The 21445-nt window shown below is 31.3% G+C and overlaps 1 pseudogene across 1 annotated transcript in view; it reads left to right on the plus strand.

The window, feature by feature from the left end:
- The window catches only part of LOC143234777 (DNA-directed RNA polymerase, mitochondrial-like), a 129781-nt pseudogene that overhangs the window by 15776 nt on the left and 92560 nt on the right, over positions 1–21445 (plus strand). The window contains exons 4-11 of the transcript XR_013018796.1: positions 1174–1293; positions 2993–3151; positions 5266–5334; positions 9331–9432; positions 13123–13272; positions 14628–14721; positions 18467–18540; positions 18639–18770. The product of XR_013018796.1 is annotated as a DNA-directed RNA polymerase, mitochondrial-like (transcript). The remainder of the gene's footprint in view (positions 1–1173; positions 1294–2992; positions 3152–5265; positions 5335–9330; positions 9433–13122; positions 13273–14627; positions 14722–18466; positions 18541–18638; positions 18771–21445) is intronic.

The raw sequence follows: 21445 nt of genomic DNA on the forward strand, positions 1-21445 counted from the left end.
TGAACCTCTTTCAGTTATCTCTTCCTGTAACTTTTCATTCACTGTTTCTGATTTCCTCTCCAGCAACCAAATTATTGCATCTTTCATCCCACCATAGCCGCATTCTGTCTTCATGCATTGGTTTTGTCTGGGTCCTTGAAATGTATAGGTTCTTTCTCATTTTTATTTCACTTTTTTCTTGCTGATTTACCAGTGTAAGTGGTACATTTTCAACTGTTGGTTTTTGTGTTGTGGCTTTTCAATGTTTTAAGGAACTGGAATCATCTTTCTGTTTTTTATACTTGACTCACTTGGACAAGTCTTATCTGTTTTTACTATTACTGGATGATGGATTAATCAATAATTTTCATTTTTACTATTCCATATTTCTCTCCCATCATTCTCTGCTATTTCATTCTTTCTTTTATTCTCTCCATCCAGTTGCCCAACCAAATTGGAACATCATTGTTGTTTTTCATGCCCTTTTCTTCCATTTGAGCCTTTGACCTCTTGCCCTTTGTACCATCCCTCCTTTAAGACTTATTTATTTAATCCTCTTTGCATATGGACATTGTAGGTCAGTGCCATTTGAGTTTCTTGTCATCATGAATCTGTTCTGTAAGAATCTATGCCCATTTTTTACATTCCTGTACTCTACCCAGTTGCAAATTGTCCCTGTTCTGTAAGAATCTCTATCCATTTCTACATTCCTGGACTCCACTCTGTTGCAAGTGGTGCCTGTTTTGTAAGAATCTCTGACAATTTCTACATTCCTGGACTCCACTCTGTTTTTTAAGAATCACTTGAAATCAACAGGGTTTTCTTATTAATTTAGTTACAGGTGCTTATAAGCATGTTTTATCTGTTTCTTCAGGGTTTGTATTGTGTTATAACATTGAAATAAGTAAAAAACTATTTTCAGGTTTGGTATATTATTTTCATTTTTTTTTAATGTATTTCTTGTTTAAAATAACTGAACTCTTACAAACTTGTACAAAACACTGGAGGAAAAGTTTATGTTAAGGATAATCCTAGTGATTGGGACAGATTCTTTTCCACTTGCTGGTCTTACATTTATTATAGTTTTCAGTTTTATGGTCATGTTTTTCTGTGAGAATCTTTTAAAATAATAGATAATTACTGATGAAGTATTTGAATGAATTCTAAATTTATTTTTATATTAAATTGTTTCAGCTTGGAAGAGCCCATGCTGCTTTACAACATTATCGGTTTAAGAGCAAGAAATTTCTTAAAGCTCCTCGACTCAAAAATGTAGAGATCTATAATACATTGCTTCAGGGATGGGCAAGAAAGGTAAGTTTATCAATTGAAATGCATTTACTTTTCATCAAAATGTCTGTAATATTGTTTGATGCTATTACTAAATCATTTTAATTAAATGTGGAAGACAGAAACTATGACACTGATATTTCTAAGAGATTAGACTGTTTGAACTCATCAATACCACTGTAAGTGGGCTTCATGTCACATTTTCAATATTCTGCAAGAAATTATATTTAAATTCACCATTTTCAGTTTGTAGTTCAACAGTATTTTCTTCAGTTAATGGGTATCTAAGAATGAATCAATCTTATAACACAATGTAGGTGAATTAGTCTTCTTCATTGTGCTTCACATGTGAAATATTTATTCATGGAAGGTTGAAATTAAAGTGGTTGTATGGTAATTGTACCAGGATTAAATTAATTTTGGAAATTTAATAAGATATACCATTTGTGTTTCATTTGATGTAGAAAGAAATGATGTGACATGTGACATATCTTTGTGTTAGACATATATATAAAGTACATACATTTGAATGTGTGCCTGTATGTCTGTTATCAGAATACTTGTAGGTTGCTGGGCCATTCTCAACCAAACTGTGGTAAAATAGTTGGTAAAAGGGGTGTGTTAATGGAGGGTTCACAACCACAATTATTGTTGTTATTGAGCATTTATTATATTTGAAACACATTAACCTTATCTACATTCACAGATCACACAATGTCTCTGTACCAAAAACTATAAACGTTTTTATAACACGTGTGTGAGGAGGCTTACCAACATCATGTATTCTCTATGGAGGAATGCAATGGGAAATGTAGCTGCTACTGTTGCACTACCACATAAACTCAGTTGAAATTTCTACCCCAGTAGCCATCATAAGTCAGATATGAAGAGCCATTTCCTGAGTTATACCCACTTCCTATTTTCACATGTGACCTTTCAGCTTTGAACCCCTAAGAAACTTCTGCAACCAATGGCCCAATGACGCGTACGTCAATTAACTAATCATGTGAAACACTGTGGAAGGACATTAAGAGGTGGTTATTGAAAGAAGGTAGAGAATAGCACTCCTGTTGCCACTATCTTGACTGGTATCTTTCCATATAAAGTTACCGTGACCATCATACAGTGTACAGGATGTTTTAAGTATAAACATACTGAGTTATTAAAGTTTATACCAAACTTTTGGTGAGCTAATAATGAATACTGTAATAATATGTTATGTTGTAAATAAATTGTATGATTTTTTGTTACTTATCACAGGATCAACTCCAACATTTTTTTAAAGTTAATAACGTGGACAAAGGATGGGTACCTCAGTTTGTTGTTTATATATTAGTGTTAAAACAAGTGTTACACTGTTTGAATGTTCTTCTCTGTTACTTATGTAATAATTGTAATTAGTGTTATGTTACTTTTCATAGGATCTACTCCAACATTTTGTAAAGTTAATATCTTGGACAAAGGATGGGTATCTCAGTTTGTATGAGTATAATTCATGAATTGATGTATAATTTGTATAATATTCAATAAGGAAATACAATAACACAAAACTACAGGATTTGGAGAATAGCTTATTAACCTTCTATCTTTATAAATGAAACAAAACAAATAAATATGGCAGAAACTGTGTGATCATTTTTATATCATAATTAGAAACCTTGGCTAAATTTGAATGAATTTCAGAGTAATGCTCAGTTGAAAAGACATTTTATACCATTTATAGGGTAACATACATAGGCTGAGAGAAGTATTTTCCACAATGGAGGAGGAAAATGTAAAACCCAATCTACAGTCATATGTTGCTTTACTAGAGTGTGTTGCTCAACAGCCACACTTTGACAAATCAGAAGCAGAAAAAATTGTATCCACTATTGAAAATCAGGTAGGCTGGTTCTGAAAGTTAATAAACAACTGACTTTATAAACTGGCCATTCAGCATGTCCTAATTTATTTCCTAATATTATTTCACAACACTTGCAAAAGTTATTAATATACTACATGTTTTACAGAAAGTGTGTGGATGTTAGTTATGCACTAATGGTTAGATGTATTTATCAGTAATCTTGCTAAATCACTTATGTGACTGCATTAAGTTCAACTAGTAGAACACCATGTAGACATAGGTGTAGTTAGTAGCAGATAAATATATATGCAAAAACGGCTCGTTTGGGTTGAGAAAATATTTTACGTAGAAGAGCAAACAATGTTTCGACCTTCTTTGGTCATTGTCAGGTTCACAAAGAAAGTAAGAGGTAACTGATCGGAAGCTGACCAAATGTTTGGAAGGGGTTGTGTAACTGTGTGTCGGAATGTAGAAGGCAGTGTTAGATGTTTGAATATATAATTTTATTTATTTTATTATATTAATATAGGTATAAAATGGGTTTTCTTGACATCACTGGTTAGTAGCAGATAGTTTTTTCTACACTCGGACGATGGTTGTGCATGTAGAAATAGATGTGGATGTAGTCAGTAGCGGGTGGTTCTTTCTACACTCGGACGATGGTTGTGCATGTAGAAATAGATGTGAATGTAGTCAGCAGCAGGTGGTTCTTTCTACACTCGGACGATGGTTGTGCTTGTAGAAATAGATGTGGATGTAGTCAGTAGCGGGTGGTTCTTTCTACACTTGGATGATGGTTGTGCATGTAGAAACAGATGTGGATATAGCGGGTGGTTCTTTCTACATCGGACGATGGTTGTGCATGTAGAAATAGATGTGGATGTAGCGGGTGGTTCTTTCTACATCATCGGACGATGGTTGTGCATGTAGAAATAGATGTGGATGTAGCGGGTGGTTTTCTCTACAATCGGACGATGGTTGTGCATGTAGAAATAGATGCGGATGTAGTCGGTAGTGGGTGGTTCTCTCTACACTCGGACGATGGTTGTGCATGTAGAAATAGATGTGGATGTAGTCGGTAGTGGGTGGTTCTCTCTACACTCGGACGATGGTTGTGCATGTAGAAATAGATGTGGATGTAGTCAGTAGCGGGTGGTTCTCTCTACACTCGGACGATGGTTGTGCATGTAGAAATAGATGTGGATGTAGTCAGTAGCGGGTGGTTCTCTCTACACTCGGACGATGGTTGTGCATGTAGAAATAGATGTGGATGTAGTCAGTAGCGGGTGGTTCTTTCTACACTTGGACGATGCTTGTGCATGTAGAAATAGATGTGGATGTAGTCAGTAGCGGGTGGTTCTCTTTACCCTGATATGGTGGTTTTACTTACAGAAAATTTTGTTAATAATAATAATAAGGCTTGTTTACATTTTCATTTTTTATTTTCTGTGAAAATCTTCGTTTTGAAATAGTTTACTCTTTTTCTTGTAAAATTTTGTCTTAACGTGAAACATTGTGATTATGTATGTTTGTGAGATGTAAAACAAATGGTAGTTAGAGCTTTAAGTGAGAGATCATATATGTGTATTAACTATAATCTCAAAGAATTAAAATGGGTGGTGGGTGTTGCTTGTTTTTATAGGTACATCATTTTATTATCATTAATGTAACACCTACATTGGAATGGTATCAATAATCTGATACCTACTCTAGTCTTATGCTTTCACCTCTTCTTGTTTTGACACCTGATCCATAAAAAACTAATTTAGCTATATACAAAGTCAAAATCTGTACAGAATTGTAGTTTAAAAATTCCTTTGTAAATTGTTAAACCATGTTTTATAACTTTTGGATAAGTAAAGTGTAAAGCATAGAAATCAATTTAACAATTTTTTTATATCCTTTTCATGTTTTTTGTTGTCCTGATATTAATATCTGAAGGACATAATAATAGCTACCAGTTTTTTGCGTAATGTATAAATCAATATTTTTTTTGTAGCTATTCTGTAATATAACTTTGTTTTCTTTCCAAAAGTAATTAATTTTTATTACAGTGATGAACATCGGTCAATTATCATATTATCAATTTATGGTACAACTTAACATGCTTTATATTTAAGATTCATTTGTCTGTCTTTGTATTTTTTTTGTAGGCTGTTTCTTTAAATGCCATCTTCACTGAATGTACATTTATTCGAGATCAGCAAGAAAAAGTAATTCAAGTGAGTTTTTGCAGACTGCACTCAGTGTATTAGAAAATAGATAATTTCTCTATTTTGGTTGTGCATTTATTGGTATGTCATGTAATGAATCATGTGACTTAGTCATAAAAGTGTTTATAAATTCAAATTTCCAAGCATATTTCCTTGAAGAGTAGAAAAGAAAAACTAATTTTTACCACAGTTTGTAAGAATATTGAAACAAATACCAATCAGAATCTAGTATTTAATAATCTTACTTCATTAATAACGAACTGAACCCAGATTAGTAAAGGCTGTAAGTTAAATTCTGCTTTTACATATGCTATACTTATTTGTGTTACAACTCAGTGTAAAAGCTATGTTAAATATGCTTGTTTGATTGAGGCTGTGTTAAATGTTTATAAATCTTTAATAATGTCACTTTGTGTGATTTATAATTATTTGTTTACAAGTTCCAATTTTTTCAGTAAGAAAAAATTTAAACACGTTGTTTTAATCAGTGGTACAGTTATATAAAGTTTATAGATTGTAAAGGATAAGGTGGTTATTGTGGAATGTTGATTTAAATACAAAAACCTTTTTTAATGTTGAGGTTTATTTAATTAAGAATTATCAAATCAGTGATTGAAATGTCACACTATAGTAAAAACATTCCCTTTTACTGTTAAGTTATAACATCTTTAATGATGTTTTTGCAGTAGAAATGCAACATGATCACTGTGATTTAAAAACTTCTCATTATAGAAAAGAAACTACTGTTTAAATATTCTACTGTATTTTTTATCTATATGATGACCATGGAATTTTTTAGCCAGTTAAGTCTATTTCTTTGAGGTTTGGTATATAGAATGACCCTTGTTGTCTGTAATGTTACTTTTTATAAAGAAATTCTTAGAAGTTATTTTTAAATAGTTTTAACCTGCACTCTGTGGTAATAAGTACAGCCACAAGTGTACTTTCAAACACTACACACTAATAAGTGTGGTACAACATAAGTTCTAAGCATGTAATAAAGAACTTTACCAAGTTTTAACACAAGTGAACCCATTTTCTATTACAAAAAATATTAAACCTTAAGATATAGTGAATACTGTGAAAACGTGTTTAAATATTTAGCATAAATTACAGAAACTTCTTTGATATAGCACTGGCAATATTTTAGTATCATGGATAAGGGCAATATATTTCAAATTAAAAATTCCTTGATTGATTGCAACTAGCATGTGAAACAAATGACTTGGATCATTTGTCTTGATTCTTCATAATTACAACAACAACAAGAAGGAGGTGGCTGTACAAAATCAGCAATAATGTAGTTTTCTTTAAACACACTATTAGCTAGAGAGTTTTTACTGGAACTCTATCTCCTTCTATGTATCTCCTATATTTATTTTTCAGACATGTTTTATATATAGTGTGTAACTAACTATATTGATTAATATATTAATATCTGTTATTTATTTTTCAGACATGTTTTATATACAGTGTGTGACTAACTATATTGATCAACATATTAATATCTGTTATTTATTTTTCAGACATGTTTTATATACAGTGTGTGACTAACTATATTGATCAACATATTAATATCTGTTATTTATTTTTCAGACATGTTTTATATACAGTGTGTGACTAACTATATTGATCAACATATTAATATCTGTTATTTATTTTTCAGACATGTTTTATATACAGTGTGTGACTAACTATATTGATCAACATATTAATATCTGTTATTTATTTTTCAGACATGTTTTATATACAGTGTGTGACTAACTATATTGATCAACATATTAATATCTGTTATTTATTTTTCAGACATGTTTTATATACAGTGTGTGACTAACTATATTGATCAACATATTAATATCTGTTATTTATTTTTCAGACATGTTTTATATACAGTGTGTGACTAACTATATTGATCAACATATTAATATCTGTTATTTATTTTTCAGACATGTTTTATATACAGTGTGTGACTAACTATATTGATCAATATATTAATATCTGTTATTTATTTTTCAGACATGTTTTATATACAGTGTGTGACTAACTATATTGATCAACATATTAATATCTGTTATTTATTTTTCAGACATGTTTTATATACAGTGTGTGACTAACTATATTGATCAACATATTAATATCTGTTATTTATTTTTCAGACATGTTTTATATACAGTGTGTGACTAACTATATTGATTAATATATTAATATCTGTTATTTATTTTTCAGACATGTTTTATATACAGTGTGTGACTAACTATATTGATCAATATATTAATATCTGTTATTTATTTTTCAGACATGTTTTATATACAGTGTGTGACTAACTATATTGATCAACATATTAATATCTGTTATTTATTTTTCAGACATGTTTTATATACAGTGTGTGACTAACTATATTGATCAACATATTAATATCTGTTATTTATTTTTCAGACATGTTTTATATACAGTGTGTGACTAACTATATTGATCAACATATTAATATCTGTTATTTATTTTTCAGACATGTTTTATATACAGTGTGTGACTAACTATATTGATCAACATATTAATATCTGTTATTTATTTTTCAGACATGTTTTATATACAGTGTGTGACTAACTATATTGATCAACATATTAATATCTGTTATTTATTTTTCAGACATGTTTTATATACAGTGTGTGACTAACTATATTGATCAACATATTAATATCTGTTATTTATTTTTCAGACATGTTTTATATACAGTGTGTGACTAACTATATTGATCAACATATTAATATCTGTTATTTATTTTTCAGACATGTTTTATATACAGTGTGTGACTAACTATATTGATTAATATATTAATATCTGTTATTTATTTTTCAGACATGTTTTATATACTGTGTGTAACTACCTATACTGATTAATATATTAATGTCTGTTATTTATTTTTCAGACATGTTTTATGTACTGTGTGTAACTACCTATACTGATTAATATATTAATATCTGTTATTTATTTTTCAGACATGTTTTATGTACTGTGTGTAACTACCTATACTGATTAATATATTAATATCTGTTATTTATTTTTCAGACATGTTTTATGTACTGTGTGTAACTACCTATACTGATTAATATATTAATATCTGTTATTTATTTTTCAGACATGTCTTATGTACTGTGTGTAACTACCTATACTGATTAATATATTAATATCTGTTATTTATTTTTCAGACATGTCTTATGTACTGTGTGTAACTACCTATACTGATTAATATATTAATATCTGTTATTTATTTTTCAGACATGTCTCATGTACTGTGTGTAACTACCTATGTTGATTAATATATTAATATCTGTTATTTATTTTTCAGACATGTCTTATGTACTGTGTGTAACTACCTATGTTGATTAATATATTAATATCTGTTATTTATTTTTCAGACATGTCTTATGTACTGTGTGTAACTACCTATGTTGATTAATATATTAATATCTGTTATTTATTTTTCAGACATGTCTTATGTACTGTGTGTAACTACCTATGTTGATTAATATATTAATATCTGTTATTTATTTTTCAGACATGTCTTATGTACTGTGTGTAACTACCTATACTGATTAATATATTAATATCTGTTATTTATTTTTCAGACATGTTTTATATACAGTGTGTGACTAACTATATTGATTAATATATTAATATCTGTTATTTAGTTTTCAGACATGTTTTATATCCAGTGTGTAACTACCTATACTGATTAATATATTAATATCTGTTATTTAGTTTTCAGACATGTTTTATATCCAGTGTGTGACTAACTATATTGATTAATATATTAATATCTGTTATTTAGTTTTCAGACATGTTTTATATCCAGTGTGTGACTAACTATATTGATTAATATATTAATATCTGTTACTTACTCTTCAAGTCGTTTTAATATACAGTTTTAATAAACAACATTATTCATATTTCGAGTCATTATTGAAAAGGGTTATTTGTACAACTACATTTAACACACATTTTTAGGCTATTCAACAAGTGAGACCTCACTTCCAGCCTACTCCATCTTCTTATCCTGAAGGCTACAACTGTAAGCTTTTGGAAACACTAAATGACAAGTCAAGGAATGTAAGTGAACATGGCAGCATGAAAAGAAATGGGGACTATTGAAAACACGTATGGCTATAAATAATAGTTAATGTTTTGTTTACAAATCTATGTATATATTATCATTGTATATGACCCTCTATTAAGTATTAGCTTTCAATAGGTATATCTGAGTAACTTTTTCTAACGTTTCATCCAGATGTTCTCTTTGTAGTTAGACAGATGTGAAAAACTTGTAATGTGCATCAATCTTTTACCTTAGACAAAGATTTTTTTTTGTACTTGCTGATACAGTTTTCATTGAAAGTCACTGCATGTTTTACCAAGCTGGCATGGAAGGGGGGAGCATATATCTGAGTTACATCTACTTTAAGGTGATTGTGTGGGGAGGTATTCCAAATAAGTCTCAGAGATCACATCAAGATGCTTGTTGGTAAGTTTAAAAAGTTATGTTGAGTAAACCTGTGTGGAACCACATGAAACTTAAATACATCTCTCTTGTGACAGAGGTAGTTTCTTTATTGATGTGATTGAAAACAGTCATGTCAATTGGTGTACTGGAGTGGAGGAAGACACCAGCAGCAGACTAGTTTAAAGCAGCTTCCAGGATATGTGGTAGCCTCTGAGATTGTAAAACATAAGTATTGACACCAGTTTCATTATGGTGTAATTACAGTGGATCCAAATTCAAAAGTTTGGTTAACTGGACCCTAATGACACATCTGCTATTTATGGTTAACTTGACCCGACTGACACATCTACTATTTCTGTTAACTGGAATGTACTGACATATTTTCTGTTCCTGTGCAACACAAGTTGGACTCTTTATCGTGCATGAATGAATGAGCTCAATCCATCAACTTTGGTGCTCTTGGTTACTAGTAGGCCCACAACCTTGATTTTTTAACTGTGTCTTTCTTGATTACTAGTAGGCCCACAACCACTAAATTTGTCTAATTCTGGATCATTTTTTTTTGCCTAGGATGTTTTCATTGAAATTGTGATACTAAGAGGAGGAAATAGTTTGACATAGGAAAAAACTAATTTGTTAATATTCCAGACCTTCCAGTTGTATTGTGTGCACACATGTGGAATTTATATCCATCAGTTCATCGTGACTTTTTGACAGGTTTCACTTTACTCACTCTAGATTTATGTTTTACCCAGTTGATCCCCTTGAACCAATCAGGAAAGACATGTCACAAGGGTTTTGTACGTATGCACTCGTAACCTGGATTATTCTTGCATCAAACCATTGTGCTGAAGTAAAGCTTTACTATTTTGTCTGAATAGTTGTGTAAATTTAAACATGAGCTATGTTTTGTTAAGAGATAATAGAATGGAAAGATGCTAATATTGTAAGGGAAATAGCAATTACAGTGAAAAACTAATGAAATTGAAAACTTTTAGCACTAAACCTTATTGGTTGGTATAGCAGAGAAGAGAGAACTTTTCACAACTTGTTGATGGATAATTAATTTCAAGTAACTTTTATTTTTTCTTACATAAACAATTTTGATTTGTTTATGTAATGACCATTAATTGTGCATTGTTTTGGACATTATAAAATTCTAATTACCTCCACCCCAAAAAACACATTTTATATGGAGACTGTATCTCAAGACAGCTAGTATGGGTATTAAAATGTTTATTAAAGTAAAGAACAATTTTTCAAACTTCTTAGGTCATCTTCATGTTAATAGAGTTTGCAACTGACTGTTGAGTTTCTCTTCATCATGAATGATTCCAATTGTATTAGAAGTTAATAAATGAAGTAAAGGTTTACATCCATTTGCAAGTCTTTTTATAAGAATTAAAGATATTTTTATAAAAATCACATAGACCTAAAATGTATAGATTGTCATAGAGAAAACCTAAAAACTTTAGGTCTGTATATGTGCTTCATTCCATCATACAAAATCTGAAAGATTTTTTGCAGGGTGAAAGCAAGGCTGCTGGTAAGAAGGATTGCCAGTATTGTTCATTTATCACATTTATTTCATAAACATCTATGTATTACATTTGTATCATATAAATATATAATATTACAAACTGACACAAAATTTATTTCACAAAAAAATTACCAGTTTTTGTTTCACACATTTAATGGAATCACTTTGAATGTTCATGAGTGAAGTGATTATTATATCAAGAATCGTTTCATTGTTAGTTCTTTTTACACAATTTTTTTATCAAGTTCTAAAATAATGTAAAATAAATGTGCAGAATCCTATATCAGATAAACAGGAAGGAATCTGGAAGCCTGGTTCATCAAACATAATAAAAAAAACATCCAATATTTACCACCATTGCAACTCCAAAATCCACAGTATATCTACACTTATTTTAAACAAAGAACCTAATATTGGAAATTGCACATCTTAAATGAACAAAACAGCCCTACCTGAAACTGAAATTTTACCTTGAAAATTGGATCTTATGATTGCAGCTCTGAAAAGGTACCATTCTGTAAATTTAAAAGAACCAGTAAAGAAATAAGAATAAATATCTGAACTAAATTACTGTTGGGCTCTAGCTAATACCTAACAGGGTAATCTTCTCTGGATACAAAGACTACTTAAAGTGTTGTATGTTGCTTTTTAAGGTGTTGCATTAAAAACATTTCAAGATGATTAAAAATTTTCTAACTTCCACGTTTATTTATATATTTTTTTCATAACTTTGTCTGTATCAATGTCCATGTAACATTTCAATATCAACAATTTGAGTTTTTTCTTCTTCATGGCAATTAGAAGTTTTCAGCTTGAGACATTCACAGCTTTCATGGATTCCTTGGAATGTTTCATTAGCTGTGATTACTACACAGATTAGTCAAACCTGTCATTAAATAAACTCAGTTAATACTCCATACTCCAGTAGTAAAACATATATAAAACATCTTGCATGTTTTTGTTGTTTTTATTATGTTTTACCTTTTTTTCTGAGAGTTTAGAAACTTTATTGGACTTCTATGGGACATGAAAGCAACAAATATCATGGCATTAATTTAAATATGTTTATTACTGAGGGTTTATGAGCTAAACATACTAGTGTATGCAATTTTGGTCTGAAGATTAGAAGTACACATATTTATATTTTCCTGTGTACAAGTATAAACATTTATGTGCTTTTCTGTATAAGTACACATATTTACATGTTCTTGTGTATATGCTGGACATGCTCAGTTTATAATTATGAAGATCTAGAAATCTACCCAGAGTTTGGTGTATTTTATAACTTTTGTAAAACAAACACCTGTCCAGTGGACAAATTATAACTGTAAAAACTGTTGTTTCAAATGTGAATTATACTCTTGTATGAAAATAAATTTGAAATAAATATTATTTATTTCATAAATACAAGTTATTGAGATTATTTGAAGCTGTTCTCTCTGTAACTGAAACATGAAAGACTAGCAGTATGAAATACAAATTATTGAGATTATTTGAAGTTCTGTCTGTAACTGAAACATGAAACAGTAGCAGTTTTCATAACTATTTCGTTTCTCTCCTTCGTTTACACACATATCCTTTGTCTGAGATTTCTGCCACAGTTCCAATTCATATGTGTATTCATACACATGGAAAATGAATATGAATATACTTTGAAAGAGTAAACATATTTTGTAGATGAGAATCAGATAATAGTGCTTTGTGTGAAAGTTTATGTTTAATACAACATTTTGTTTTTTAATATTACTTGTTTTAACAGCAAGTTGTGTATTCTCCTTGTGGCAAGACAGTAACTATTGAAGAATTGAAAGAATGGAAGTGTGATCAGATACAGTGGGAATCTGAAGGACAGGTTACCGTAAAGTCTATTGATCGACAAGAGAATCCAAGTGAACGTACAATATATCTGGTAATTATCGTTCTTGTTGTTTGTGATACTGTTATATCCTTTTTAATTCAAGAAATGTTAAACACAGGAAGATAAAAGTGATAAAATATGAAGAAATTTCTCAAGCTATGTATTTATTATTAGATGTAAAAATTACATAACAGAAATGAATTCAAATAAGCAGTAAGTGAAATTGAAACATGTTCCTGTATTTTCATTTTTAAATGATTGATAGGAAATGAGTCTAAGCTGATGTGGTTTGATGTTTCAGATGTATTTTCATCATTAAATGATTTATAGGAAATGAGTCTAAGCTGATGTGGTGTGATGTTTCAGATGCATTTTCATCATTAAATGATTTATAGGAAATGAGTCTAAGCTGATGTGGTTTGATGTTTCAGATGTATTTTCATTATTAAATGATTGATAGGAAATGAGTCTAAGCTGATGTGGTTTGATGTTTCAGATGTATTTTCATTATTAAATGATTGATAGGAAATGAGTCTAAGCTGATGTGGTTTGATGTTTCAGATGTATTTTCATTATTAAATGATTGATAGGAAATGAGTCTAAGCTGATGTGGTGTGATGTTTCAGATGCATTTTCATCATTAAATGATTGATAGGAAATGAGTCTAAGCTGATGTGGTTTGATGTTTCAGATGTATTTTCATCATTAAATGATTGATAGGAAATGAGTCTAAGCTGATGTGGTGTGATGTTTCAGATGCATTTTCATCATTAAATGATTGATAGGAAATGAGTCTAAGCTGATGTGGTTTGATGTTTCAGATGTATTTTCATCATTAAATGATTTATAGGAAATGAGTCTAAGCTGATGTGGTGTGATGTTTCAGATGCATTTTCATCATTAAATGATTTATAGGAAATGAGTCTAAGCTGATGTGGTTTGATGTTTCAGATGTATTTTCATTATTAAATGATTGATAGGAAATGAGTCTAAGCTGATGTGGTTTGATGTTTCAGATGTATTTTCATTATTAAATGATTGATAGGAAATGAGTCTAAGCTGATGTGGTTTGATGTTTCAGATGTATTTTCATTATTAAATGATTGATAGGAAATGAGTCTAAGCTGATGTGGTTTGATGTTTCAGATGTATTTTCATTATTAAATGATTGATAGGAAATGAGTCTAAGCTGATGTGGTTTGATGTTTCAGATGTATTTTCATTATTAAATGATTGATAGGAAATGAGTCTAAGCTGATGTGGTTTGATGTTTTAGATGCATTTTCATCATTAAATGATTGATAGGAAATGAGTCTAAGCTGATGTGGTTTGATGTTTCAGATGCATTTTCATCATTAAATGATTGATAGGAAATGAGTCTAAGCTGATGTGGTTTGATGTTTCAGAGAGAAAAGTTGAAGGAATATGAGAAGGAATGGAAGGAAGTTCTAAACAACGTTTTTGAACAAAATCTTGAAGCTCAAAGGAACCAGGCACAGAGTCAGACTTAGATACTTTATTATGTTTTTGAAATATAAAGAATTGAGAATAATTATGGAAACAGACTTATAAACAATGAGTAATTATAACTAAATGTTGAAATGTAAGAGTTTATTTAAATGTACTGTTCACTAGTATTTTGTATTTCAGCAATACATCTTACTGTTGTGCTGCTGTGGCTGTGAAACATTGTATTACTGTGTTACTACATACAATTTGCTCAGTTTGAATGATTGCTGTTTGAACTTTTCAGTTTTGTTTTACAGCCCTAATAACACCACAACTTGTGCATGTTAAGCCATTGTTACAAGTGTTATACTGATATTTTACCCTTCAGATATCCTTTCACCACATTTTCTGCACACTTTGATCAATGCTGTTTTGCTGGTATATGAATTCTTGCTTCTGAGGGAATGACATGATAGATAAGAACTTGCACTTACCTATCAACAGCTAGGGTGCCATCAGTTTTGTGTAAGTCTCTAACACTGGCAGAGATTCAACCCACGTTTGTAGTATCACAGTCAATGTGAAGCAACTAACATTCTCTTATCTGACATTAGACAAACTAACATTAGTTGTTGACAGTCATTTTGAATTTAGAAATGAGCTGTACAGAAAACCACCTTTGACTTTATTCATCCCATTCTATGAAATATGATGACCAGCTTAGCCATTTGGTTTTGTTATTTTTCCTAAAATATCCCCTAATGCAAAGCAGTGTGTCTGCAGACTTAACATGCTAAAAATCAGCTTTCAAAACCTGTGGTAATCATAACACAGATAGCCCACTGTGTAGTTTTGGCTTAACTTTAAACAAAACAAGTTTTTTTTTTTTTTTTTAGCAGCTACATAAGCACTGAATCATTATACACTAAGCATATCTTAATGTTCTGTTTTCATTTATGTTTTATATTTCTACCCTGAATCAAAAGTTCAAGTTCTATGTAACCTGTTCACAGTTGTTACTTGAACTTAACTTGTCACATAAAGTAGCTCGAATATTGATTTCAACATAAAAAACATGTGCCATTTCTGTCCTAGGATCAATGAGCCATACTACTTCTGTGAACAGTATGACTGCCAATCTATGCTTATATCTGATGTGGCACTGTGATTGATTAGATGATACCCAGTCATTGTTTAAACAATCTACACATGGTGATTAATTTCATTTTTGTGTGTTAAAGGAGAACATTCCCAGAATTTCTTACATTATACTTACTCACTGTTTCCATACTTATTTACAATATTATTTGTATTTAAAGATGAAATTACCTTGCATCTGATTTTTTGAGTGCAGTTCTTAATATCAACTTTATTATATTTGTTTAATAATATTTATCATGAACTTAATTTGAAATGTGTAAGAATTTTTGTTCTTGGGTAGTAGCTAATGTTGGTGTGATTTCAAGTTAGTGCAGTATAGTCTTCAAATTAAAATGTGTGAATTTTAACTCGCTGAATGGTATTGTTGGAGGTTAAATATTTCTAAATAATTTAAACAGTGAAGTAAAAGTTTATATAGTTCATTGTACACTGAACATAATTTCAGAGTAGTAAAAGTTTATATAGTTCATTGTACACTGAACATAATTTAAACTAAACTAAACTAACGTGGCAGGGGTTCAGTTTAGAGAGAGAGAAATCAGAAGAGTTCTCTGTCCAACTGGGGTGTTCAGGAACTTTGTAGTTCCTCTTCGTCCCCTTTCGTGGATTGTTATTAAGATTAAGTGGTGGTTTTTTTTTTTTATTATTATTTTAATAAATTAATTATCATTATTATTCTTGACTTTTTGGGTGGAGAATGTCTCACTAAATGTTCTTTTCGGTGGAGGCAAAGGCAGCAGTGGAAAGAAAGGCCGGGACCTGTCCCAAATGAAAAGTTGGGCAGATGTGAACATGAATGTAATTCATTCAAATTCAGATCAAATCAAATGGCCCGATTCTGGGTCTGGCAAAAAGGTTGCCTAGGCTGGGATCTAGAAATCCAATGCCTGAAGAATTTGATGTGGGGAAACGGAGTGCCCTGAGAAAACCCATTTTCACACGACAGTATGCGAAAGTTTTGCCTGTCGTGTGCCCTGTACCTGAAAAAAAGGAATTCATGTTAATAACATAGATTTTATTTATTTAGATTCTTTGTTGAGTGGATTGTGATTCTTGAAATATGTTGTAAGGTGATATGTATTTCGTTGGTGCACTTGATAATTTGTGTAGTGATGCCGTTAGTTTGTTTCTATTTTCTGCTTTTAGATAATATTTGAGAGAAAGTTCTGTTATTCTGTCTCTTATAGTTGGTAAATTACTGATTTGGTGTAGATAATTTGTTGGCGTAAAAGATGGTAAACTGAATGCGGATTTTAATATTTTGTTTTGTTGCACTTGGATTTTTTTTTGGAGTGTGTTGTTTGACATATTGTATGTTACTTGACATCCGTACTCTATTAGTGGACGGATGTAAGCCTTGTATATTTGTATAATGGTGTTCAAAAGCATTTCGATTGTTTACCAGTTATAGTCTTTAGATATGAAATCCTTTTTCTGATTGATGAGTGTATATTGTTTGTGTTTTTCCATGTTAGTTTTGTGTCGAAAGTGACGCCAAGGAATGTGATGTTTTGCTCATGTTAATGGTTGTGTTTCCAAGTGATAGTTTTATTTTTTCTAGATTTTTTCTTTGCTTCTTTAGTTTTCTATAGAAGGTGATTGCTTGTGTTTTTGTCGGATTTAACACGACCCTCCACTTGTTGCTCCATGTTGAGACGTTGTTTAGTGATTCTTGCACGCTGAGACATGGCCATTACTGGGTTTCTGGAGGTGCTCCAGATTGCGATGTCGCTCATGTGATTGTGAATTGTGTGTGTATGTTAGATTTGGAAAAGTATGTCACTGACGAAAATTATGTATAGAAGTGGAGAGAGGACTGATCCTTGGGGCACTCCTGCCATTATATTAAATAATTTGGATATGGTTTTATTGACTTTTACTTGTGCTGTTCTATTGGTTAAAAAATTTGAAATCCATTTGACTATCGTAGGATTTATTTGTAGGTGATTTAGTTTGTATATGATGGCGTTGTGCCAAACGCTGTCGAATGCATTTTTGACATCTAGGAATACCCGATGGTTACTTGATTGTTGTTGTAAGCTTTGTAGATTGATTCGGTGAGTCGTGTGAGGTGATCTGTTGTTTGTCTATTTTTTCTGGAGGCATTTTGAGATTCTGGAGGGTAGTAAAAGTTTATATAGTTCATTGTACACTGAACATAATTTCAGGGTAGTAAAAGTTTATATAGTTCATTGTACACTGAACATAATTTCAGGGTAAAACTTAAATAACTGCTGCTTTTAATTCCAAGTGTGTTATTTGTTATACGTATATGAAATGGAAGTTGTGAATTCCCTTTCTGTGTTGTAAGTTTAATGGTTAAAGGATGGATTAGTTAACTCCTGACATGAAACCTTATAACTTGCAATATTTTGAATTATTGAAAATTCTAATTGAATAAAAAATTTTCTTCAACAATACCTAATATTTTCTAAATTAAAAACATTTTCAGGAGTCGCATAAACAATTTCTGATCAAAGTAAACTTGCTACATAGATCACAAGTAATAAATAATTTAAGAAATAATGTAAATAATTATGTAATGATGGGTATGTTACATGAATTTAAAATTTTTTAAATTGTGTTTTTGTCACCATCATTGATGTCAACATTTATAATTTTTGTATATAAATAGGCCAACGAGGTATGTCGTTGTACCCATATCTTTGTGTCCTGGACTCAAGTTGCTATGTTGAAATAATGCTGCAGGTATGTGTCAGATTAACACTATTCTTGTGTTTTAACACTTTATTTTATATCTAACTGTCAGTTTAAAGTGTCTTGATATAAATATTTAATTTTAATAGGAAATCAGAAGGCTTGCAGAGACCTCCGAAACTTTCAGTCCATCAGTACATTATCTCCACAGAAACCTTGGTGCTAAGGTTATGAACTTGTACATGATATGGATTAAAAAACAAAACGGTGTGGCTGACAAGGTAATATTCTCTTTGTGCTTTCAACTAAGAAATAAATTTATTTATGAAAATAACTAGAATTTAGACTTAAGTAGTTTCAAGGTACAGAAAATGTGCAGAATGTTACTACTGTGAAATTTTCATGTAGGTTTTTATTCTTTTGTCTGATATTTTTAGAGATGAGCAGCTGGGATGAAACTGTAGAACATTTTTGTAATGAAAAAGTTTAAAATCAAAAGTTAAATAATGAATTTAATGAGAACTTCTGTTAATGTTAATATAATATTAATTTAATTGAACTTCTTGCACATCTTATAGTAAGTAATTAATATTATATTAATGGTAGCAGAACTTCTTGCACATCTTATAGTAAGTAATTAATATTATATTAATGGTAGCAGAACTTCTTGCACATCTTATAGTAAGTAATTAATATTATATTAATGGTAGCAGAACTTCTTGTACATCTTATAGTAAGTAATTAATATTATATTAATGGTAGCAGAACTTCTTGCACATCTTATAGTAAGTAATTAATATTATATTAATGGTAGCAGAACTTCTTGCACATCTTATAGTAAGTAATTAATATTATATTAATGGTAGCAGAACTTCTTGCACATCTTATAGTAAGTAATTAATATTATATTAATGGTAGTAGAACTTCTTGCACATCTTATAGTAATTAATTAATATTATATTAACATTAACAGAACTTCTTGCACATCTTATAGTAAGTAATTAATATTATATTAATGGTAGCAGAACTTCTTGCACATCTTATAGTAAGTAATTAATATTATATTAATGGTAGCAGAACTTCTTGTACATCTTATACAGGGTGTTCGGAAAGTCACTGTGCAGTTTTGTCTGTTAATAAATATATAAGTGCACAGTGACTTTCTGAACACCCTGTAGTAATTAATTATTATTATGTTAACAGTAACAGACATTAGTGTACATCTTTACGTAATTAATATTATGTTAACAGAAACAGAACTTCTTGTACATCTTATAGTAATTAATTAATATGATATTAACAGAAAGAGTAACAAAAACGGAACTGTAAGATTGTATAACACTATTCAATTTAAATTATTTTATTCAAACCTGAATTCATGCAACTGACAGGTGTTTAACATTCAGTTGTAGATAAAAATTATTTTTTGAAAGATTTTGCTACTTGTGTGGTAGTTTTTATATGGTTTTGTGTATTCACAACTACCTGGTTTCTGTACTTTTTGGCATTGCCATCCAAACACAGTCCCCTTGGTGTGGATTCCTCTACACAGTGAGGGGACCTCCAAGGGAAGGTTCTGTTCTTTCAGTTTACCTTTTCTGGGATCTAAACATTCACCCACATGTTTGCCATGCGTGGCAACCCGTGAAGTGGAGGAGAGGATCTTGGTGGTTGAGGGGTCCAACCATAACACACCACTTTGGCCTTGAATTCCTGTAGACGGGTGGTTGTAGGTTGCCCCTTGGGTCATTTGGCTGGTTCACTTGGGCTAGGGTCAACCAAGTACCAGTGTTGAATGTTTTTTACAGGTGTTGCGTACATTGTATCCGATGCTGGTGTTTAGGTATAGTGATCATGAAACCCTGGTGTTGCTATAGTGTCCTTGTTTGACATTGTAGTGTGTCCCCTCATAGGGCTCCATGGTTGGTTGGGTCAGTGAGCACTGAAATTTCCTTTGTTTTGTTATGGATCCTCCAAATAAAAAGTTGAATAAAATAGTAAAAAAACAGTTCATAGGTGAATAACCACATCTTTGAAGATTCTGAGCAGCAGTCTTCAACATCTGTAACATCCTGTACCTCATTTTCTTATTTTACATTCTCTTTCAGACAAACGTTTAGGGTAAATGTCTCCCTTTTTTCATCCATAAGGGACTAGAGGGACTTGCTGGCTCTCTAAAGTCAGTAAAGAAGCTTTGATCTGGTGACATATTGGTGGAAACATCCACATCTCAACATAGTAAACTCCTCTTGCATTCAGAGGCAATTGGGGATATACCTATTGAGGTTACACCTCATGCTACTTTGAATTCATCACAAGGAGTTATTGTTGAGAGGGATTTGAAGAACATCACTGAGTCAGAGATTCTCACTGGTTTCTCCACCCAAGGAGTTTCTGCAGTGAGGCATATCTCCACTCTCAAAGATACAATTACAATGCCAACCAGTATCCTCATTCTGACATGTACATTACCATGTACACTTGCCACCATGAAGGCAGGTTATCTTAATTGCAGGGTATGGCCATGCATTCCAAATCCTCTTCGACATTTCCAGTGTCAGCTGTTCGTGGTTCCTTGACGTGTGCTTGTTATGGTGGCAAGGACTATGATGCCGGTGAGTGTGACACAGACCCTCAGTGCATCAATTCCAATGGCTCTCACCCCAGAGGGAATGATGTCCATTAAAGTCCCATAGGATTAAAAAGGGAGATGGCAACTGTTTAGTGAGAGCATCATGGTCTGATTGATCATAGGTCTTTCCAGGCGACAGGAACAGAGAACAAATATTTAAGGTACAACCCAAGGAAACATGGATGACTATTTGTTCTCTCTTCCTGTTGCTTGGAAAGACATATGATTAGTCAGACCTTGATGCTCTCATTGAACAGTTGCTGTCTCCCTTTTTAAGCTTGGGGGACTTAAATGGACATCATTCCCTCTGGGGAAGTGCTGATA

This window comes from Tachypleus tridentatus, chromosome 12 (genome assembly GCF_004210375.1).
Source record: "Tachypleus tridentatus isolate NWPU-2018 chromosome 12, ASM421037v1, whole genome shotgun sequence".
NCBI lineage: Eukaryota > Metazoa > Arthropoda > Merostomata > Xiphosura > Limulidae > Tachypleus > Tachypleus tridentatus.